The 25,602-nt window shown below is 37.6% G+C and overlaps 1 long non-coding RNA gene across 1 annotated transcript in view; it reads right to left on the bottom strand.

Annotated features, from left to right (window-relative positions):
• Positions 1-12,994: 12,994 nt before the first annotated feature.
• The window catches only part of LOC125780561 (uncharacterized), a 44,382-nt gene continuing 31,774 nt past the window's right edge, over positions 12,995-25,602 (bottom strand). Inside the window, exon 3 of the long non-coding RNA XR_007423793.1 lies at positions 12,995-13,788. This is a non-coding gene — a long non-coding RNA (uncharacterized LOC125780561). The remainder of the gene's footprint in view (positions 13,789-25,602) is intronic.

A 25,602-nucleotide genomic window follows, 5' to 3' on the forward strand; every position in this document is an offset into this window, starting at 1 on the left:
GCTGTGTGTTTATGCATATTTGTGTGGAACAGGATCTGCTCTGGAATTATTTAGGAACAGTTTGTCCCTAAATCCCCCTGGTGTTTAATTTTATGCGCTTGTTTGGTGAGTGGTGACAGCACCTCTGCTGCTTTGCTGTTTCCCACACTCACCCTTTCTCATTTCAAGTTTAGTATAGATATGTATACACCAAATGTCTCCTGTTTGAATCTTCAGTGAAGCAGACATGTATAAAGTACTAGAGACCCAGACTTGAGTAAAAGTACATTTGCTAAATCAATAAAGTGACTTGAATAGAAGGTGAAGTGTTCTTTAAGCACCACACCTAAGTACTGAAGTACTCAACATTTTTTGTGCTAAAGTATTGTGAGCAGTTAAAAAATAAAAATTATACTATTATATTATATATTATTATAGAAGGGAAAGTTTTCAGAGTGAAAGGCAGAATGGGAGCAGCATGGTCTTCTTATCACCTTGATCGCTTGATTCACTCAGTGATGAGGAGCTTCATCAAACTCGGTGACACTGCAGATCATCTAGTAATAATTTCAATGGTAACCTTATCGAAAATATTACAGAAATGGATCATTTGTTTGGTTCAAAATCGGTCCCAATCACCTTCACTTTACCCTACAAATATTAAGTCTATATATAAAGCTAGTTGATCAACAATCAAACAATGTAATGCATTATATGCCAATAGTAAATAAATATATATATATATTAAATATATAAATTTATTAAATATTAATATTAATATTATATATTATATTATATATTAAATATTAATATTATATAATATTAAATATAAATATATATTTCCTACTATATCAATAATATAAAGATTCAATTTCAGAGAATGTGCATGTCATTATGAAGCAATGTTAAGCATTTTGTACTGTCTTCAGGAGGGGATGTTTGCTGTCAGCCAAGAACAGAAAGCTGAAGCTTCAGTGGGCACAGAATCACCAAAACTGAAATGTAGAAGACAGGAAAAATGTAGCATGGTCTGAGAAATCTAAAGTTCTGATAGCAGGATCAGAATTAGATGGCTTCACTTGAGCCCCTTTAATTAATGTCGCCATGCCATGTTCACACTGGCCATAGTTCAGCCTCACCTACAATAAACACTAATACAACTTATACTGCTGTTGGCATTTCCAAGCCATGTTACGATCAAATTATGAACCATTCCAATCCAATGATATTTGACATGTTAGGGTAATTTGTCTACTTTAATACGTTCACTTGAAGCAGACAGAAGGCCTGTATCCTGTTTAGCTCCAGGTTTATCAGAACACTTCCACTTCTGTGATGACTGCCTAACTGCCTGCTGAGTTTCTGACCACCTGTCTAGATGTACTCTCTGTGGGTTGACTCACTGAACCTCCTTCGTGTAGACCGAGTGGCTGCTTTCCATATGATTCAACACACAGCCGGGCTTATTAACAACCTCAGCCGTCTGGAGACAAGCTGAACTCATCCGCAACCCTTTCACAATTACACACACCTCTCTGGCCAAACCTCCCGGTTACAAGTGTCTCATTTTGTATAGAGAAAAAAACAGAACGCCTCGATTTGGCAGAGCTAAGTGTGAAACACTGGATGAAACAATAAGCTGTGATGAGGAGGACTGAGGTCTGAATAAGCAGTAGCTTACTGCAATAATGCTGAGCAGTGTTGAGAGCAAGCGGCATCAGGGGAGCTGTGTGTTGTAAAAAGGCTTTACTGTCCCCTTGTGTTCGCTCTGGCCGTACACACCTCCTCTGACTTGAAATGATCCAATCTGCACGGTTGCTCAACTCATTTGAAACAATAACATGCCCATGTTTGAACAAGCTTCGTTCCCATATTTCATTCAGTGCGGTTTATTTGTTGGGGGCACTTGCTTGGATACTCCTTTTCATATCCAAATAATGATGTTCCACTTTTATAACGTTCTGCTGTGGCACACAAGCTTGGGTTGCACAACTTTTATAGAATCTTACAGAGTTTTACAGAATTGGGCCAAGAACAGCTTAGATCTCTTGCATGAAAACAAGAAAACACATTCTTTACAACCTTCTCCTGCAGCCCCGGAGCTCTGAAGACACGGTACCCTTGATCAACCATAAAGATGTCATACGCAATCAGCCGTACAACCTTACCACAACCCAGCTGCCCTTCTCGTTTCAGGAAGCCGTCTGGAGCCAGCTGTGAGAACCAGCTCAAGTGGACTGCTACAAGAACCAGATGAGTTTTGCTTGGAGGAGCAACTATCAAGCTTTGCTGTTACCTTGTGTGCTTTTTTTGTAAGTAATACGTCTAAAAGGACACCAAACATTACCAGAACATCATGTTACACCAAGACCAGCAGAAGGGCAGCACATCAAAGGCATACTGAACAGCTTGTAATGACACAGAACTTTGTGTACTTGGAATCTGTGCAGAAAGGGCAATTACAATGGGTCTCATAGCATGGGAATGAGTGATGGTTTGTGGCTGCTGGACCACCAGTTTTATTGTTACCCTCAGCGTGCTACTTTTGCAACTTCCCGCCATTGACTCTGAGTAGTCTTCTTAAACACTTGAAGGCCATTTATCATGGAAAATCTAATATAAAATATAAATAGTAGTATGTAAACATTTAATTAGATAAAATAACAAATTGTATCATTTACTTTACAGTCTATTTGAGATGTGTGTAGGATGTAAGTGGAGAAAATATCTATTTTTAATTTTTCCATTTTTGTGTAGTCAATTTAATTTATCTCCACCATTATTGAGCATGATATAGGACACCAAATAAGAAAAGATATAAGTTACATTAAATGATCAGCTATGTCTAGGTGTTCTCTTTTTTACATTGTCTCAACATGTCATGCTGAACAAGTTTTTTTTTACTTTTTCCGTAAAGTTACCATTTTGCAGATACAGGTCTTTTGTCTGAGAGCAACAATATTATGTAGTGATATTGATTCCAGAATTTGTCTTTGGGATGAATAAAGTATCTTTCCATCCATCCATCCATCCATCCATCCATCAATCCATCAATCCATCAATCCATCCATCCGAACAGCAAGTTCTTGAAGTGAAAACTCAATATTTGGTATATACTAAAAAGTTGAATACATGCACAGTGAAGAAAGACAAAATTTTAAGAGTAGGTTAATTTAACAGTTGGAGATAAAATCCACAAAAATCACATTGCAGAAATTATGTAAATTCATTTGCATTTTGCAGAGAGAAATGGGTATTTGATCTCCTGCCAACCATTAAGAGTTCTGTCTCCTACAGACCAGTTAGACGCTGCTAATCAACTTGATACTACCTGCATTAAAGACACCTGTCTTAAGTTGTCATCTGTATAAAAGACTCCTGTTCAAAGACTCATTTGATCAGTCAAACTCCAACCTCTATAACATGGGCAAGGCCAAAGAGCTTTCTAAGGCCGTCTTTGTCAGTGGGCAAACAGACAAAATCAGCAAGGGATCAAATAAGTATTTTATTCACTGTAGATTTTTTTTCTTTTATTTTAGGAGGCAGGCAGTGTGTGCGCCACACTGCTCCAGGGGTCTGGGGATGTGGGTTCAATTCTTACTCTGGTCTCTCTCTGTGAGGATTTTGGTGTTTTCTTAATGTGTCCACTTTTGGAAATTCCTTCAGGTACATTGTGTTCTTCCCACCTCCCAAAGACAAAGATGGTGGATGAATTGCCTGTGCTAAATTGCCCCTAGGTGTGAGTAAAATGTGTGTGTGGAACCCAGCAATTGACTGGTGCCATGTCCAGGGAGTATTCTAACCCCACATGGTTAGGAAAATTGATGTATGAATTATTTTTATAATTATTCTCAATTATTAAATGCATAATTAAGGCCAATACACTTTTGAAACATGTTTTCATACAATCGCAAAACCTTATCCAATTTAGTTTTCCTTGATTAAAGCCTTTTTAAACTATGCATTAATTAGCACTTATTAGAACACTGTGGATAAGGCCGAGCACTAGTGAATAAACAAGAACATTCATTTTGAAGCAATTAAAGGTCATGTTTGCATAGAGGGCCTCATTATTTTTTAAAGCCCATAAGATTCTCCTATTTGTGCCAGTCTTTAGAACAGGCAAGTACCTGTAGCCTTAAAGCAGCAGAGGAACTCGCTCCAGCTCCACGGCCCTTCTGTTGGGTCAACTGTGGCTTTGGACGCCTCCATCGCCACCACACAACAAGCAGAGACCTCCAGCAGCTGCCAGCTCAGCTCGAGGTGACTCATTCACCATGTTTCCACATTGGAGCCTCCAGAGAGCTCCACACAAGCCCCTCTTTCTTTTCACAAATGGATTTGGAGCTGGAGGTATGCGAGTGTGAATTGTGCCATGCCAAAAGGAAATTTAACATGAGGTAATCTCATTGTCACCCCCAAACATTTGCACTAATCCACTCTCTCTTGTTATTGAGTCACAGAGTGTGTGCACTGTACGCGGTGGAGAAATATTGCATTGACAGTAAATCCCCTCAACCAGATATTTTATCAGCTTTAAAAGCCTCACAGGGGGCTGATTTACATGTCTACAGTGCAGACCGCAGTTATTTTCTACAGACCCATGCCTGTCAAAACGTGGAGATACACTCGTATATCAGGTTTCGCTACATAAAAAAAATGAGTGGACATAACAGCAGTATTATATTTTGTGTAAATCATTTTGTTTTTCATATTTTATGTCTGATCCACTCTGACAACCACTCTAGCAAAGCTCTAGCTGAAAGTAAAACTGAGGGATTGAAACAGTATAGGGTGCAACTTTTCTTAACAGATCACTTTCTTATGCAAAAGATACTCACGCTAGAGGGGCCAACTATATATAATAAAGCACAGGATTAGTTGTGTAGTTTCAGCTCTTGGCAGTGTGTGGATGGACTGCAGGAAAAGCACTTTACTGCCTCCTTGTGTCTACCACTGCACTCACAAGCAGCAATAGCCTTAAGATTGCTCTTATACTCTCATAAGGAATGAATATGAATGAGATCAGATGTGATTTGCTTGGCAGTTAGTTGATAAAGGGGAGAGTAACGCACAGCTTAATGTGGGGTGAAAGGTAGCATACTTTAAATATGTGCTGACATGAATTAAACCATGCTCTAGGTCATATTATTGCTATACCCATATGGCCATATCATCTGCTAATGTAGGATATAGTATGATGCATATATCTTGAGAATCACCCTGAAGACGTACACATTTTTACTGTAAGCATTTTTTAATTAAATAGGTTACTCTGCCATTTGCTACAAAGATGTGTGCAATCATATAAACTCAGGACATCGTTTGTTTTTTCTATTGAACTGGATGATCAGGGTGCAGCATAGTGAACGGATTGTAACCATTTGTGCTCAGTTATTCCCAGCTCAGGCAGGCTACGCAGTGATGGCTATTATTAATTTTATGTGTTATATCATAGTCGTCCTTATTTGTCCATTGTCCTTTACAGGGTGAGGATGAAAGGTCGAGTGTGCTTGAAGGTAATGAGTCTCACTTTACACTGCTGGTGGTGGTGGAGGAGGAGGAGGGCCGTGAATTAAATTACCCAACACTCAGCTGTCTGCGAGTGAATTTCACATTTTCCTGTGCAGCACTAGCACAATATGCTGAGGGTGCTGATATCTGCAGGAGAGGCATGCAGACGCTGCTGCTGCTGCCTTGAGCAGGCCAGCTTACTCCTCCTCTTTTTCCGCCAGGCTTTTAAAAAAAATCCCTGCATCTCGGGGTAATCAATACCCTGTCCCATCAGGCAGCCCCCCGGAGCTCTCTTCTCCTATAGGAGGAGCACAGGAGCCTGACCGTTCGACTGAAGGGCCGGGGGAAGCTCCCCCCTCCACGTCAAGGTGAGTGAGTGCATGATGCGTCAGGAAGTGCAGTCATTTCTCAATGTGGGCTTTGCTATTGGATTCTCCATGGAGAAGAGAAATCCTGGCACTAAGCAGGTGGAAGAAAATAAAGGCAAACGATTAGCTCATAAATATCTGGCAGCCACAATGAAAATCCTATAATTCAAGAAAAATATGCTAATTATATAATATTGTAACACACCCTACAGACAAAAGCATTGAGTCACTTGGGCTCATTTCTATTTTAAAAGTACTAAAAGTATTTTAAAAAAGAGCTGCTTATCCTTTTTTATAGTTGGAGTAACTATCTCTACTACCCAGCAAGGACATTCTGCTAGTTTTTGGAGCTTTGCTGTAAGGATTTGATGGCATTCAGCGACAAAAAGGGTTAATGAGGTCAGGATGCTGGATGATCACCATCCACATCATCCCAACTCAACGCAGATCCCAAAAGTATTGAATAGAGCACCATCCTCATTCCAAAGAACACAGTTCCACTGCTCCACAGCTCCAGTGCAATAATTTATATTCAACACATCTTTACAGTGACTAGACAAGCTGTGTGTTTGCATTTGCACACATTTGTGTGTCAAATGCAAAATGGATACAGTTTAAAATGACTATGTTTTTATTGTAAGTTACATATACATTTTCAAAACATTCATATAATGGTTCAAAACATTATGGAACATAACATATTGGTGTTGTAGAATTAGTCCATTTTCTAGGTTCCTGGTATGCCATTTCTATGTACCATTTAACTATGCCAAAGAAAGAAAATAATGCTTGACTCTGTTTACACATGGTCATTTCATGCTTTTAAATATTAAGATTGCATATAGATAAGACCAAGCCACATAATGCAAAGTGCAAATAGACACAAACCGCATTTTAAACAGTCACAAATCCGATCACTCAAGCCACTTCAGAGGGAGGTCTGAGATGCATTTAAACCAGAAGTGGTGAGGCCTAAAGTGAGGCCTAAAGCATTTTATTTAGGATTGTGAAGCAGGTTTTTGAATGTCTGAATATTTTAGAGCAAACCAGCAGGAGGAGCTAATCTCTGAAGGAGGTCTATTAGTATTCAGATTCATTATTTCTTTGTCTTCTGGTTTTTATGTTCATGAAATGAAAAGAAATGTTAGCAAAAATCCACTTCAAAATATTATATTCTAAGACCAGGCAATACCCAGTGTCTACTACTACAGACATGTAAAAAAGAATATAAAAAATATAAAAATATTTTCCCATTTATGGATCTTAGAAGGATGTATATCATATCAGTGCAGCCATTATTGATTACATTTGTGATGAACCAGATAACGATTGTTTTAATAATGAATCAGAAAATCAGATGTTTTATTAATTAATTAAGTGTTTTAGATTGTCTTATCAAACCATTTATCAAAGACTAGCATTTTTTGTTTCAAATGCCCTTTTATCATCCAAAATGACTATTAATTAAGGCTGATTCATCAAGAAAGATCAGGAAACAAATTTGATTACTTAATTTGTAATATTCAGTAATCAAATTTAATAAAATTCAATTTGAGTAATCATGACAGCCCTATAATACAACACATCTGTTATATGTAAGCTTAAGCAGAACGTCTCTTATATTAAAGATCTGGTTACCTAAACTACAGTATGGAGGTCATTAGGGGAGATATAACTGCTTACTAAAGATGAACAGTTCAGCTTTATGTTAAAAAAGCAGTGTATTAGTGCAGGTGCACTGCAGCTGGGAGTGAGGTGAGAGCAGATATGTCCATGCTTTGAATGTGTGTGTGTGTGTGCGTGCGTGTGCGTGCGTGTGTGTGGGGGGGGGGGATGTGAGAGTGGGAATATATATACTATTTATATACTGTATGTGTAAGCTTTGGTGCAAATGTTGCATGCAGTGTGGGAAGCGTAGCTTCAGTCATTAGGAGGCTGTACAGCGTGGGACGGGTGCTGCAGTGCATGCGCCCCTGCGCTCTGATCGCAGCTCATTTGTCAAATTGCCTGCAGGACTTGAGTGGTGCATTGCTGCTGCTGAGAGTGAGAGAGAGAGAGAGAGAGAGAGAGAGAGAGAGAGAGAGAGAGAGAGAGAGAGAGAGAGAGAGAGAGAAAGAGAGAGAGAGAGAGAGAAGCAATCCTCTTTAAAACATGGTTGTGGGGGGATTACAGGTGGGCCTGGAGCAGGCTGCATTGCTTTGCTGCAGTCTCCTTGAAAAGGAAATCCAGGCTGGTAACTGAAGCTGATAAGAAATTGCAGCCGTTATGAAAATGTCAATTAGACAAAAAGGCCGGATTAATGAGTACAGCGCTGCATACTTAACTAATGCTAATTTACTTTACTGTATTTAAATTATGCTCTATACAGCAGACGTTTTTTTTCCTCATATAAGTAAAACACACTGAACTAGAAGGAATTCACTGTGGGAAATGAACTGCTTGAGGAGTTCCGAAGCATATGACACAATACAAAGCTTTATAGGCCTACATACTAATATATACATATATTTATACACACACACACACACATTTGGATTGCTTATGCAGTTATACCTTGTACCCTTTTTTCCTCATTAATCATAGCACAGTAAAAATTCTACACATACAGTAGAACACTGCATATAAGGTACATCTTTTGCATTGAATAGTTAAACACCAAAAATATAAGGTCTTATGGTGCATAACACATTTTGGTGATTTTCTAATTACATGTAAGTGAAAAATCACTTAATACATTTTACACCACAATACATTAATACATCACAGTGCATATTTGTTTTCTGCAATAGATATTAAAATAACAAAAATTATATATATATATATATATATATATATAAATATATATATATATATATATATATATATATATATATATATATATAGTGAACTGACTAGGGAACAATTTCGAGGACATCTGACAACACCACTGCACTGCATTATGGTTTACACTGGAAATTCTAACATACACTGTCTGTATACTGCATTTAGCAGTGCATTATGGGTGTTCAATAGTGAACTCTTGAGATTTGGAACAGCACTACAAATGAAACACCATATAGTGCACTATTTCTGTAATAGTCAGCTCAAGTTTCTGTACAGAACCACGGTAACCCACAAAAATATTTAAATGCATAAAAGGATCTTTGCCTGCTTAAATGGTTGGTCCTGTACATGTAAAACCTTGTGTAGCATATATTATTCTTCAAAGAACCCTTTTTCCTAGAGAGAACATGAAGAACCATTTTAGTACTGTATGGAAGACTGTATTCTAAGAATACACCATACTGTATGGAATGCACCATTTGCCTTACTGCCAGCACAAAGCCCCTGGTACCTTTATTCAGGTCATAGATTATATTTGGCTTTATCAGCAGTTGGGATATATTCATCTGTATGTGCTGTATACATTATACCAGAATCTCCACACCTTCAACACAAGACATTTACTCCAAAACCCAGTAAATAGAGTGTTTTTCTGTGGGTCCTGGTGGAAGCAAGCGTTTGAACCTCTTGTCAAAGCTTTTCCAACAAGAATACCACATTATGACAAACTGCTGCTTCACCACTCTGATCATACAGGCCGGTTTTACGGAAGCCAGGTAATACCTCTTCCTGACACTAACAAACGACAACGCTGTATTCAGGCCAACACTGCACACACGGTCACACATAACAATGCCTATTGTGTAGATTGTGTGAAAGCTCTCTATCCACCTGCAGGACACCAGCTGCGGCAGAAAATTGGTTAGGTTTTCTGTAGGATAATAATTTGAGCATAGCTATGATTTCTAAATGACTCTAAGATGGTGCACAAGTGGATCATGAGTGTAGAAATCATCTGAATAGAGTGATTATTTGTACGGCACACAGCATCTTTACTTCATAGGACTGGAAGAAATATTGAGCGCACAGATTCTAAAAAGTGTATTGCTTGCAGTACAGTATGGTTCTAGGATAAACATCATTTGTACAATTGCATGAATTATTGCAATTAATACTAACATTTATTTAAAGCTATCTTGTTTTTGAGTATGAAGTTTGTAGTACAGAAAAAAATTCCATAGTTGAGTATTCTCAAATATCGAGGATACATACTCAAATCTTAGTTGGTTTTTGAGAATGGTAATGATGGACGATATTATCCCACAATGCAATGAGAAACAGAAAGAGAGGAGGCACTCATGTCTGGAACAGTAAAAAAAAACAAACAAACATAAAATGCCCTATTAAACACCCTGCGCAATGCACGTCATGATGCTAATTGCTATCTTACACCCCGTCAACAGTCTATTTTCACGGCTTGTGCCCGTGCTGTTAAAATAGTGTCATACTTTAGGAATAAATCAGCACTGATTGGTGTGGTGGTCTGGAACTGAGGTGTGTTCAGGTAAATATCTGGCGTGTTGCTGTCTTGGTGGCAGGAAATACAAGTGCACCACTGACTGATTAAAACCCTGACAACAGTCAACAGTGAGCCAGACTCTTATTTTAGCTATGTAGTAGCGCCATACACGTTGCACATGCTCAGTGCATATATACCCCTGCTCCTTACACACACACACAGACACGCTGCAACATGCAAATCCAGCTTTTACATCAACAATAAATAGAATAAAGAATAAAATAACATTGCTGTTTTCTTAAATTACCTGCTGGTGCACCTTCACAGTGTGAACACACAGGTCAGTATCCTCTGCTGAGACACATAAAAGCGCTGCGCTGTTAAAATATCAAATGCACCAATGTCAGAGCGCACCTGCCTCTTAAAGGGAATGACAACTGGCACACTGATGATTAATTAAGAGAATTAGTTCATGTCTTTTGCGTGTGTCGAGCTGTGCCCTCACGATACCAAACACACACCGACATGCCCTAAATCACGCTACGTGATTCACAATCGACCTGTGTACTATAGATAGGTAAGTCAAAAGTCATGGGACACCCCTTTCTTTCAAAAACGAAAGGGAAACTACACAAAAATGAAATAGCAGGGAAAATTACATATCTGAAAACCCCTGTGAGTAATGGGTGTGGAAGCCTATCTTATAGGCTATGTCCAGAACATGACCACATCTTAAATCCACCAAATTTTATATCTGAATTAAAAGAGTATCCTGACCTTTAAATGTTGAAATGTTTATTAACAACAGTAATTATGCAGTGTTGTATGTTGGCATAGCATGATTAAATGATTTATCACTTCCTGTTAGTACAAAACAGGATATTAACATTAATATTTTGTGTATTAACCTGCAAAATTCTGTGTTATTGGCAAAAAATGCTAATGGATAATGACAATACAGCTAAAAGCTCATATCTAGCAGTGAGCTGCGGATACCTTGGCAACGTCAGGATGTATTGTTGCCTTCATGAATCATATGCTGAGACCTCCTGAGACAGGGTTGATAGCAAGCCATCAAGTCAGCAAGCTACTTTAAACACATTTCAAACACGACCCATAGCGGAAGCTATGTCCAAAAACAATGATTAACCCTTGTGTGGTGTTCGGGTCTGTGGGACCCGTTTTCATCAAATGATACAAAAAAAATATTTTTCTAACTCAAACTCATTGGCATTGACTCATTTTTTGTGAAAAACATATATGAAAACACATTTTCGATAAACACACACATTTATATTACATACAGTATGTTTGGCCAAGGGCTAATAAACATTGCTTCATTTGTAAATTCGTAACTAAACAAATGTTCTACTCATATCTTGAGTTTAATTCATTTTCTTTTACATTTTATTAAAAAACTAATAAAAAGAGAGTAGCACTTTTTAAAAGAAATATTAAAATATTAACCATGTAAGCTGTTTATATTGCTTGCAATTTAGGTGAAGCAAGCATGTGTAAAGCATTTTAATGTAAAATTAGAATTAAATACAAGTAACAACGTAAACGAGTAACAAAAATATGAACACCACACAAGGGTTAAACACAACCAGGCAATTAAAACAAATAAGCATCCAAAAAAGGTAAAACAGAGAGACAAAAGAGGGTCAAATTACAGGGACAGGCAAACAGCAAAGTCAGTATATTACAAACTGGTTTAAACAGGCATAGGTAGCTAAATGAGAAACAGGTGACCATGATTAGTATTGAGGAGACGATGATCAGGAAACGAGGTTCTGATTGGTGCACTAAGCACTGGTAACCATTAGGAGTGTGCCATATCCTATCGTACATGATAATATCGCCAACAATTTTTAATATCGGGAACGATATTATACCCTGAAATATCGTGACATATCTCCCACCCCTAATTATCACACCAGGGTGCAACATTTTAAGCAAAAGAAAAATTCACACTGTTCTCATTTCCCAATATATATCTACTAGAGACAGATTATATCTGTCCAGTATCATTTATTTTACTTTAATCCTGGATATATGGAGATATATGAAGTGCATTATTATTAGTATTATGACATTCTGGATCATTGACTTCTGTAACAATTCTGATAACATTTTTTTTTTAAATCTCATTTAGCCATATTATATTGCATGCAATTATAAAATTCGAAATCATTTTTCTAATTCAGTGTCTTGTCATATCGTCAAAAGTATCATTATCGTGAAAATACCATGAAATATCGTGATATTATTTTACAGCCATATCGCCCACCCCTAGTAACCATGATTAATAATAATGGTGCCTCATTCTTACACGTGTTCTTTTAAAAAACTGAAAGATTCATGTTCTGTTTCTTTCAAATTTCAGAATTGTTTACAGTTATGCTCTTGTAATTATAGATCCCATTGTTGTCATAAATTGAACAAGTCCTAAATATAGAAATATTATTGATAATTAAAAGCTTTTAGAACACATCGTATGTGAGTGTATATTTAAGAAGAAATGTTTTCTTAAGAACTGCTCATAAATATGGCCAAATGTCAGCAAGTTCCTCTACAATAAAACCACCCAACCTTAAAATGCTCGGAATTCAAGACTGTGTTTACATCTCAAGGACCGATTTATATATATATGGTTAGAAAAATGGGTGAAATTTTCGTTTAAACAGTAGTTAATAAATATTTCACATTTCAGAAGCACATATCATTGATAAAGTTGTAACTATAAAGTGCACAGTTATGTTTGTTAATCATTTATTGATGCTATAATAAATTCTCTCCTAGACAACACAGTTTTATCACTTCTAAAGCAATACTACATTAGAATGTATATTAGATGTCTATTGATACACTAGCTGAAATCAGTTATTAATCTATATTATATTTGTATATGATTTAATGCTAAAAACGAATATTTTCTGTGCTACACAAAATAGAACAGCTGTTAGAAGTGTTGCCTGTGCAGAATGGCCGTAGACTGCATGTGCTGTATCAGACAGAGAAATGAGAACGCAGCCCATTTGGGTGACACATTTATGCAAATGCCTTTTCCTCAGGTCACACCAGGCAATGGGTGCACTGTGCCTTTAAATGTTGTACTGCGAAAACGCTCTCCCTTGATGTGTTCCGCAAAGCAGCAGATCTGTCCCGAGATTCCTCAGAGCAGAAAGGAGGGAATTACAGTATCCTGCGGAGAAGTGTGTGTGAGAAAGGGGTGTAAAGGGCTGATTCTTTACCAAACGTTTGAGTTACATCATTAATGAACACTGACTGACTGGGCTCTTATTCTTGAAGGTCCTCTAGGCGAGTGTGTGTGTGTGTGTAATACCAGGCTCGGTTATCACAGCCGGGTTCATCTGCGTAGAGTTGCTGCATCAGTCCAGACCCCGCGAGGATCGGCCCATTTAATAGAGGTCAAATCAGCCCTCTCCAAACCCACAGCCGTCTTCTCTCACAGCCCGGAAAGATTAAGAATGCCAATCTTCCTGCTCTTTTCTCCTCTTCTGGAGGCAGATGATGTGCTGCAGTCTATTTTCTGTCCAGCCTGCATTCCTCTGATGGCTTGACCTGTGTTCAAAGGGAAGATACAGTGTAATTTTAGACAGATATTACTGATAGGGTTGGACGGAAATAACATGCAGTATAAGCTAGACACGTACACATACGCTCAAGGCCAGTACACTGGGAACTGGGAAGCATTTTTGTGCTATAGTTTACATTAGTTTGAAGCAGCAGTCATTGAGAATGTTTCTTATGAATTAAAAGCAGCAATAGTATCCCTGTATTAGGATGAGACACATTATTATAATGTATGGTATCAGTGTCCTGGCCTGACTGTGCGTGCAACATCTAATATATTAGTTCTAGAAATTTATTCTAGAGTGGTCTGGAAGGTTTGTTGGATGTAACTGGTCTTTACCTTTTTTTTATTTAACAGTATTTCATTAAATTATTTTATAAAATTACTTAATACTTAAAAACACAGATTATGACAAAGCAATTTATTTACATTAACCTGCATAAAAATACTCTTACACATGCTCTGTGCAATTAAATATTTTCGACTGCCGCTTTAATAATTTTGAATTGGTATTAATATATTCAGAAACATTTTGTATAGTAAGCTAGACGTTAATACATATTTTGTATTATTAGCAAAGCAACACATAGTTGAGACACTACATACAGCTCTAAAAAAGAGACCACTAAAAATAATGAGTTGAAATGAGTGAAAACCTCTGGAATGTAATCAAGAGGAAGATGGATGATCACAAGCCATCAAACAAATCTGAACTGCTTGATTTTTTTGCACCTGGAGTGGCACAAAGTTATTCAAAAGCAGTGTGTAAGACTGGTGGAGGAGAACATGCCAAGATGCATGAAAACTGTACAAAAGAAATGCTCTAAATGACAATATTTTTATTTGGAATTTGAGAGAAATGATGTCTGTAGTTTATAGAATAAAACAACAATGTTCATTTTACTCAAACATAAACCTATAAATAGCAAAATCAGAGAAACTGATTCAGAAACTGAAGTGATCTCTTAATTGTTCCCAGAGCTGTATTTAAATTTTACATCTTAAATTGTCAATTCAATAGACAATGTATTACTTCTTTATTTTATATGTTGCAGCTATCATGTCAAACTTTGTATCTTATTTCTGTCATTTTGTTGCTTTTTTACATAATTTGAATATGCAGCTGTATTTTTTTTTATATCATAAATGCATGTACTTCTTATCATTATCTTCTTTAATTTCACCCATTGCAAAGAAGAAAAAAAGAGAAAGAAAGGTTTACACACAGTTTGATACTAGCTTAATATCTAAAGAATTATATAATAAGTATTCCCCAAAGAAATAGGACTCCCTGGAGCAGATAGATAAACATAGATAAACTTTTGGCACTGTGCCTAATGCAGGGCATGGGCTAGAGGGGTATAAAATCCTCTAGAATTAAACTGTGGAGCGGTAGAACTGTGTTCCCTGGAATGATGGGGCCCTCATCCAGTACTGTTCACTAATGCTTGATTTCTCGTGTCATTGAATATAATAAAATCCTTGCAGCTATGCTTCAAACTGTGGGACAAAGCCTTTCCTGGACAGTACAGACAGTTATGCATACAAAACCAGGACAAACTCTATTTTTATTAGTTCCCTTGATTTTGAAGGAAACAGTGAATGAGCAGGTGTCCCAATACTTTTGTCCGCAGTGTAAAAAAGTTTTGTACCCTGATTTCTTCTTTTTTCCTTAAAGATGCTGATTTTGTTACTTTGTAAAAGCTATGATGAGGATTTAATAATACAATATTTTAAATACACCATCTTACCTATATAAATCAGTAGAGTTGTCACTGAAACTTAATGTAGATTGATAAAAAAAAATACAGTACATAAATTTTAAGAATGTGAAATATATAATAATGCTTCATTTTGGCCAGTAGGTGACAGAAATGCCTTTCATTCCTTTACAGGCAATACACAGGTCATAAAAGGTCAGTCATACTGTCCTCTGTTCCTTTCTTTTACCGTCTACTGTACATCACTTTTCCTCCAGATAAACATACTCTCGGTTTATAAAATTACCAGAAACAATTAAAAATCATCCTAGTTAATAATTCCTCCCTGCAGACGCCATAAATGAGCATTTGTTTTAGGTTCACTGTCAGAAACTGTTTCGACCCATTTAGAGGCGCTGTTAGAACTGTCATTATGGATCATATTTTTAAAGGCTAAGCACTCGGATCTAACACATTTTATCCTCTCACTTTACCTCCTGCTGAGCTACTCCTCATCTGTACTGTAGGGGGAGTGAGGAGGTTGTGCAGCTCTGGTGCCATGCAGAGTTTTACAGGGTACAGTAAGATGCTGTTCTCAGCATGTACAGTACAGAACACCAAGCAGGTTTTAAATGAATACTCCAGCCTCTATCTGCTGCATCTGTAACATATGACCGATTACCACGGACAGTCATTTTCCTAAGATTTAAACTATTTAACTGAAAATATGGGCAGATGACTCAGAAAAACCCTGAGTAAGCATTCAGATGCAGCAGTTAGAGACTAGTTGGGATTTTTTTTCTAATGCCATAGCACTTAATGCACAATTCATGCAGACAAATGAAAAAAGCTCCACTGATCATGTAGGAGCACATTGCAGTTCTATTAGTACAGGCTATGTTCCTTCTGTATCTCTGCATACCTTATTATCCTCCATTTACCCTGTTCCTCTGTGGTCAGGACCCCATTATTTAGGTGGTGGGTCATTCTCAGCACTGCACTACACTAACATGGCGGTGATTAGTTTGTTAGTGTGTGTTGTGCTGATAGTATGAGTGAATCAAACACTGCAGTGCTGCTGGAGTTTTTAAACACTATGTTCACTTACTGTCCTCCACTCTACTAGACACTCCTACCTAGCAGGTGCACCTTGCAGATGTCAAGTCAGAGACAAAAGGTCATAATGTTATGATTGATCAGTTTAGAACTGGTTTAACCTTCTTGTTATGCTACAATTTACATTTTCAGTCATTTCGGAAATATGGATTTAATGTGTTGTCTGTGTTAATAAATTTAAATATATTACTCATATACTATTCTAGTCAGTTTGACCCAATAGTGACAACATAGGCTTAACGAAAAACTACTTTTGAATTGATAAACATGGTTAAAGAGACACTAAACCACAAACCCTATTTTTTCCACGGATAGTTACTTTAAAGTAATGAAACACAACAGTCCTGCCTAAATTTTTTATAACCTTTTAAAAATGCTTTTATTGTTTCATTGTCATAGGTTTAACTGTGCTATAGGCATGGGTGATTTGTCCTGTATTTGGTATGGTGACACATCACAATATGCAGATCAGTCTTTTAATGATACCACCTCCCTGCTGACGTCCAACCATCTGCGTCTCACCGCTATCAGAGGCCCACTGCTGCTGCTGCAGCTCAGCCAATCAGCTCTCCCTCCTGCCCTGCCTCTAAACCCATACATCACCCAGTGACCCTCCCAAACTACCCCTCAGGATAGTATAGTGCCCCCCTTTAAACACAGGTCACTTTGATCTGAAAAAAATATGCTATAATGCTGAGAAAAAAAAAAACGACAAAACAAAACCAAGTACTATCCACTACATTTCCCACCAACTAGAACTGAAACATCTTGAATACTCCCCCAAGATAGGGAGATAGATTCAGTATTGTAAAAAGCAACCAAAATGAATTTTATTAAATATCCAAAGGCCTTATGGCAACCCTATCACATATTCACATGGGTTGAATTATTCCTTTAATATGCCAGAAAATATGTACCAACCGTATCATCCTTTTTCTGTATTTTCTGTGAGTTTATAAATGCATATATTTAGTATAGATACATCTCTTTCATTCCAGCAGTAAATCTGCTCAGATGAACCAGGCTGTCTTGGGTAATACAGTTTTGCTTGCTGAGACCATTTGATATTTAAATAAGAATTCAGGCTTTCTTTTCCTCTGCTGTGTTTTTTTATAATGGTCAGGTGTAAGGCTAACATGACCATGTAATAGCAACCACTCTCATCCTCAATGAAGCGTTTAATATTTAATTGAAGAGTTAGATGACCCGTGCACGCTTATTTCATTAAGTGCATTTTTTTGTGAGGGGCTCCACTCGAAGACAAAAGTGTGTGAATGTGAAGTTCATTCTTAGAAATAAGGGTGCCTAATTGCTTTATTGCTCGGACGCACAGTTCTCTAAATGTCAAATAATGTTTAGAAAAAATCACTCAAGATTGATTCTTTAAGGAAGTATCTATTGAAAAGTTTTAACTGTGCCAAATAATGCATTTATTCATTTTTCTTTATTATTTAATGTATAAACAGTATATATATAAGATTTCCCTGCTGCTGGTTAAGATGGATGACAAGCTTTGACACTTTAGATGGTCTACATACTAGATCAAGCAAGACCACCACTATGACCAAACTGATTGTCCAGGCCATACACAATGCTGGTTAAGAGCTGATGGCTCAAAACCAGATGGCTCACAAGCATAGTGTAGGTTTTACCCTGGATGACCAGCCTTTTATTAAACAACCTCAACCATTAAATCATTAAACCAAAGTTGGTCTTGAACTGGATTTTTTCAGTAGGGTTACTATTTTTGTGTGGGGTAAAAATACCCAAACGTGGTTTTATATGCTTAGTTACTACAATCAAATGGTTATCAAATGGACACAATGACAGCTAACAGGAGCTGCATACTACATCTTAGTTTTAAAACCATAAACACTAATTAGTTGTACCTTCTCAGCACAATGTGTTGTTAGCAAGCTAAAAACAGAACTCTACTGTATATCCCAATGTTTGTGGACAAACTTTCTAAAAAAAAATTCTAGTTAAAGTTTCCCATTGCTGACACACACAGAGCATGTCTAGACCTCATAGAGAAATAGAATAGAATAGAATATAACTTTACATTATAGAATAGAGAGGCCAATAGAATAGAACTTTCTGGAATAAGTAAACATAAATTGCAAATATTGGCACCATGCCTAATGGCAGGTGTAAGTCAGAAGGATATAAAGCCCCACAGCATTCAACTAAAGCCACTGGAAGTGTGTTATTAGGAAAGATGATGGTGTGTCATCCAATATCTTGTGGGGTGGTGATCATCCAACCTTCTGATCTCACTAACCTGTCCCTAAATGTAATTGAATAGTCACAGCAATGCTACAAAAATATAGTAGACAGCTTTCGCTGGACAATAGAGGCAGTTAAAAAAAAATAGGAAAATTTGAAAGAAACGTCAAAAAAGCAGGTGTACCAATTCTTTTGTCCATATGTTATAGAGGTGAGGTGTTGTGGTGATGTACTGCTCTCCAGTACTAACAACACCAGCAAACAGGGCTTTTGTCATTTCACTGGGTGTTTTCATACTGGGGGTGTAAATGTAATAAGTCAAGACTGTTACATCACAATTTTGGGGTTTTAGAATTGAACCTTTTTTTCCAGTTTTGTTTTGGAAGAGACAACAGTGTTTGAGGTTGATGGTATGTCACTTCCACATACCAAACTTTTAAATTTTTTGTTCAACTATGGCAAGGAAAATACTGTTTGTCATTACTGATCTGTGTAAAATTAGTTTTAGAATGGCTTTTAAAGTGTATTTTCATTGTCAAAAATAAAAAAAACTGAAATTGAACTGGAGTTCTCTGTTCCTCTGTGTGCCGGGTTTTGCTCATTACACTCAAACCGCTGGAATTAGGGATATAAATGGTGTGACAGCTCATGGGGTCAGAACTAATTTTCTTGCATAAATCCGGCTCTCATGTACGTAAGTGTGACCACTCCAGAGACAGCCAATCCGTCATATGGCAGTTATTCAAATCTGCCTAATACTGCAGCTCGTAGGGTAAGGCACTGGCTGTTAGACTCCCACCTCCCCCCACCATACACACACACACACACTCAGATCCCTACAACAATCTCCAATACCTACAAACACCATATAAAATATAATATATGGAAAGAATAGCATCATATAACATTTTTGAACTATTTTCTTTTTATTATTTTTCTTATAGATTAAGACTATCTATATCTATTTGCAGCTCTTAGACATTTCCTGTATGTAAAAATGCATAGTATATAGATGCTTAGTGTACAGATGTGTGTGTGTGTGTGTGTGTGTGTGTGTATACTGCACCAAATCTTGGCCTAGGGAGCAATCTGCCCTGCTTGAGAAAATGAGGTTAGCTGAGAGCCATTGGTTTTGTAAATTTATTGCTGTGGTCTGCTCCGGCTAACTGAAGACCCCGTCCGTTCCCTAATCCACTCAGCTGGTGGTGAGAGTTGGAGAGGACCGTGCTGCGGCAGCAGTGCACATTGATGGGACAGCTGTCTTTGTCAGGCCGGAGTGGGGACAGACTGAGCAAACACAGGGCAAGCGTTCAGTTAAACCGCCAAAAACAGTGGACGGTGGAGGAGGGCTGGTTTCCCTGACAGATCAGTAAAATCAGTGCGGCTTTTATGCTTATTGGTTTGGTCGATAGACTGGAAATAAACCAGGTCAAAGGAGCACACGCAGCGAATGCCGCACACATGCTGACTCGGGTGCATCCATTTATTAATTTATATAAATCACCCCTGTAAAGAATGGCGTCAATAGCATATGCGGCATTTGGAATGAGCTGGAATAAGCAGATGTTGGGCTGGAGCTGCATTACGCACCACGCATCGCATGAAATTAGGCCAGCATCTGCATTCCCCTTCACACAGATTCAAGAGATTGGACATCTGATGCTGTTCAAATGCTTACAACAAATTATATGTATACGCTTGTGTGCTTGTGGGTGTATATAGATTTTTTGGCATTAAAAAGGCACTCTTCAAATAACGGTACCCAAACGGTTCTGTGGGGCCATGCTGATCTAGAACCACTTTAGAAACAACCCTAGAATGTAAAACTATATACTAAAGCAATATACAGCTCTGAAAATTTATTTGATTTTACTCTGGAATATAATTAAGAGAAAGATGGATGATCACAAGCCATCAAACCAAACTGAACTGCTTGAATCTTCGCATTAGGAGTGGCATAAGGTTATCCAAAAGCAGTGTGTAAGACTGGTGGAGGAGAACATGCCAAGATGCATGAAAACTGTGATTGAAAAAACAGGATTATTCCACCAAATATTGATTTCTGAACTCTTAAACCTTTATGAATATGAAATTGTTTTGTTTGCATTATTTGAGGTCTGAATATTTTTTGTTATTTCAGCCATTTCTAATTTTCTGCATATAAATGCTCTAAATGACAATATTTTTATTTGGAATTTGGAAGAAATGTAGTACATAGTTTATAGAATAAAACAACAATGTTAATTTTACTCAAACATGTAACTGTAAATTGCAAAATCAGAGAAACTGGTTCAGTTTTTTTTCTAGAGCTGTATTTATATGCAAGGCACTATATAAACAAGTCACATTGCAGTGACATTTCCAGAAGGTTAAACAAAAATGAAATTAAAATATTCTAAGAACATTCAGAACCTTGACAGATTGAACGTTCTGAACTATAATGTTCAGAAAATGTTTTACTAACCAAAAATTCCTAGATGGAAGACCGTACTTGTCCGGAAGTGCTTCTTTACACTAAATGTAAAGACCTTTTTATAAAAAAAATGTTTTGCATTCGGCCATGAGAACCTCCATGAGGTCAGAGGTACCAATGTTGGATGATTAGATGTGATGCGACTTCAACTCATCTCCCAAGTGGTTCAGAATGGAGTTTCATTACTTCAGAGATCACAGTTCAATTGCTCCACAGCCCAGTCAGTACCGGAAGACTGTACACACCCCTAGCTCACATCCAGCATTAAACATGGTGATCCTAGGCTCCTGTGTAGCTGTTCTACAGCATCTCGTTCCACTACCGCAGTGCTTTTCTATGGAGATTAATCAAGCTGTTTACGTTACAGAACACCTCTGTCAGCAATGGGTGTGCCTTAGTTAGCTGATTTACTAATTAGACATATTTTTGGACATGTAATGTACATCAAGAATTTATATGATTAGACATAAAGTAAACGAACTAGAGGTGTTTAAATGTGTCAGCATGGGAATAGAGCATCTTTTCATGCAATACTTAATAAATCCTTAATCTTGAGGTGGTCGTTAATGAGATTCACCATTAAAGTCATGAATGAAATTTGATGATGGTGTGATTCATCAAACAGATGAAAGAATGACACCCCCCCACTACACACACACGCATACACACACACACACACAGCTAGTTACTGTACACCTGCCTGGAGGCAGTGAGTGCCGGATGTGTGCTGGAGCTGGAGTGTAGTGTGCAGTGCGGAGGCTGAAGGGGACAGTGTGGGCAGCTGACTCAAGCGTCAGGTGAGGCGAGGGGTAATGTGATCGGCCGTGTAAAAGGGCCTTCACTCATGTTTTATTTATCAGTGGAGATGCCATTACCAAAGTGCGCTGCTCAGGAAGGAGATGCTGGGGAAGGCGTTTTCATCCGTGTCAAAGTCAGCACAGGGCGCAGGGCTGCAGTGAAGCAGCACAGAAAAGCCTGAGTGTGAGAAAGTGTGACTATTTCTATATATATATATAACTCTAGACAAAAAAAATAGGAGACCACTTAAAAACTATAATTTTACCAAATTGAAAACCTCTGGAATAAAATCAAGAGGAAGATGGATGATCACAAGCCATCAAACCAAGCTGAACTGCTTGAATTTTTGCACCAGAAGTGGCATAAAGTTATCCAAAAGCAGTGTGTAAGACTGGTGGAGGAGAACATGCCAAAATGCATGAAAACTGTGATTAAAAAACAGGGTTATTCCACCTAATACTAATTTCTCAATTCTTAAAACTTTAATTATATGAACTTGTTTTCTTTGCATTATTTGAAGTCTGAATGCTATGCATGTTTTTTGTTATTTCAGCCATTTCTCATTTTCTGCAAATACATTTTCTAAAGGACAATAATTATATTTGGAATTTGAGAGAAATGTTGTCCGTAGTTTACAGAATAAAACAACACTGTTCATTTTAATCAAACATATACCTATAAATAGCATTTTTTTCCAGAGCTGTATATGGTTTATCACTCAATGTCAACTTTCCAGGAGAAGACAGATTATTTTTTATGTTTTTCCATTCATTATCACACCATGTGGAAATGATTATTGATAATGTCAGAACTGCTTGTCTGATTACATGGACGTGGATAGCCAGATGCCACTGGTTACAATCACTGTACAGCACAGTGGGTGGTAATGCCTTCCATGATGTATTTTACAGTACACACACCACACTGTGGATTGAAAAGAAATGTCTTTTCCATCTGTCTTACCCAATTGGCCTTGCTCCAACTAATAGTTTACATGTCTTTACCATGAGCACACTGGACAGTGTTCAACCTCTCACATGACAACACCTCACAACTTATATAGATGTATCCAAGCAATGCCCCAAGGTAAGACCCCATGAAATGCCTGTATGTGTGTGTACATTGCTGTGAAAAAGTATTTGTCCCCTTACAGATGTCTTATGTTTTTTCTTTTCGTTTTAATAGAACCTGTCTGACAACATAAAGCAAGATAAAAAATCTCAAAAAGCAACATATTATGGCCGACCCGAAGAAATGTAAAAACAGATGAGATAAGTCATTGACATCTATCAGACTGGAGTATGTTACAAAATCATTTCTAAGGCTCCAGCGACTCCAGGGGACCATAGTAACAGCTATTATTCGCACAAGGAGAAAAGATGAAACACTGGTGAACCTTCCCAGAAGTGACTGGCCTACCAGAATTACTCCAAAAGGGCATGGACAACTCATCAAGGAGGTCACAAAAGAACCCCAAACAACATTTAAAGAACTGCAGGTCTCACTTGCCTCAGTTAAGGTCAGTGTTAATGATTCAATAATAAGAAAGAGACTGTGAAAATGGTCTCCATGGGAGAGTTTTAAGGCAAAAACCACTGATGACAAAAAAAAAAAAAAGTCCAATCTTACATTTGCCAACAAGCATCTTGAATGTTCCGGGGCTGCTTTAGGACCTGGACAATGATTTGAAGAACACCAGCAAGTCAAAAATAAAAAGGCTAAAAAAAAGGAATGGAAGGTTTTGGTGTGGCCTAGTCAAAGTCTGATTGAGATGCTGTGGCATGATCTTAAACAGGTGGTTCATGCTCGAAAACCCTTTCATGTGGCTGAATTAAAACAATTCTGCAAAGAAGAGTGGAACAACATTTCTCCACAGAGATGTTAAAGACTCACTGTCAGTCACCGAAGATGCTTCATTGCAGTTGTTGTCACCAAAATTGGCAAAACCAAGTTATTAGGCAAATACTTTTTTCATAGGCCAGGTTGGTTTGAATAGATTTTTTCCCCCTTATAATAAAAGAAAATATTAAAATGTATTTGTATATATTTTATATTTACTGATATTTGTCTCGTATTAATAATTTGCTTATTAATCTGAAAAGCACACACACACCACGAACAACTGAACAAGAACAACCATATATCACTATGCGATGGAGGGATGGATGCCTCCTGCCATGTGGAATGATCAAATATAAGTACCAGGCTTATTAAATATCTTATGGCTGAGTACAATCAAACACTACAAGAAAGGTTAATAAAATTACAGAATATTAAAATAACTACAGATTAAGTATGATCAGTAATATATACACTATATGGACAAAAGTATTGGGCCAACTCAGTCAATGTAAGAACTAAAATAAAATGAAAAAAAAAAAAAAAAAAGGTTTTTAAAATATAGTTTATCCTGCTTTTTTTAAGTAAATGTCTATACTGTCCAGTAAAGAATTTCTACTATATTTTGGAGCATTGCTGTGAGGATTTGATTGCATTTACTGACATCCCCAATTGCCCATAATTCTTCAAAGGGTCTAGACAAGCTGTGTGTGTATGTTTGCACATCTTTGTCAGCAATGGGTGCATGTAGCCAAATGCATTCGAAAGGGTGTCCACAAACATTTGAACATGTAATGTCTCGGATACAGTGTTATATACAGTTTATAGAAGAGAAATGAGAGGAACATTGATGAGGAGAACATTTAAAATGAATAATATGTCTATTTATTCATTAGATCAGGTGCATGTGATCATTCATCTTTTTTCCTCTTTCATGCGCACCTTTTGTTTGATGCCTTTGAAGAACTGAAGCAGCAGAGATACGCTAACCCATCTGCATAGCTAAGATGGGCCACAGGGTTCAAACCGCTGTATCAGCGTGGAGAGGTGGCTGGAATTAAAATGCGGCTCGTTCTAAACCCTTACTAAGCATGATTGTGTATTTCAGAACTAAAACAGTTTGTCAGTAGTGAAGCAGAAAGCGAGCAGGTCTGACCGCAGAAGCGTGCGGATGTGTGGGGTCAGCAAGCCGCCAGAGCTCAATCAATTCCTGTTCCGCCCGCCACACATACAGGTTGCCAGTCAATGCAGCTATGATGACTTCTGCCATTTCTGAAAGCCCCTTCTTCAGGCTTCTGACCTGATGCCCTGGTTTAGATGTTAGACAGAGCCTAGGCCTTTCTGACCAATTGCTGAACCAGTGCCATGGCCCTATGAGTTTACAACATGCCTCATGGGGCTTCTGGAGTGGGCGAGATGCTGCGGTTCTACCGTGTGTATCAGGTGTGGATGATAAGTGGTATAGGATGTACAGTGTGTAAAAGTAGATGTAGTAATCACTTGGTGTAGGATCTATAGAGCATAGTACTAAATCTGAGGGTTATGTAGTGTAGAAACTTCAGTGTTTTGTATTAGGTGTAGTGGTTGTGTTGTGTAGGAGCTACAGTGTATGGTATTAAGTATGGAGGTTTTGTAGTGTAGGACCTACA

The sequence above is a fragment of the Astyanax mexicanus genome, chromosome 13 (assembly GCF_023375975.1).
Source record: "Astyanax mexicanus isolate ESR-SI-001 chromosome 13, AstMex3_surface, whole genome shotgun sequence".
In the NCBI taxonomy this organism is placed as follows: Eukaryota; Metazoa; Chordata; class Actinopteri; order Characiformes; family Acestrorhamphidae; genus Astyanax; species Astyanax mexicanus.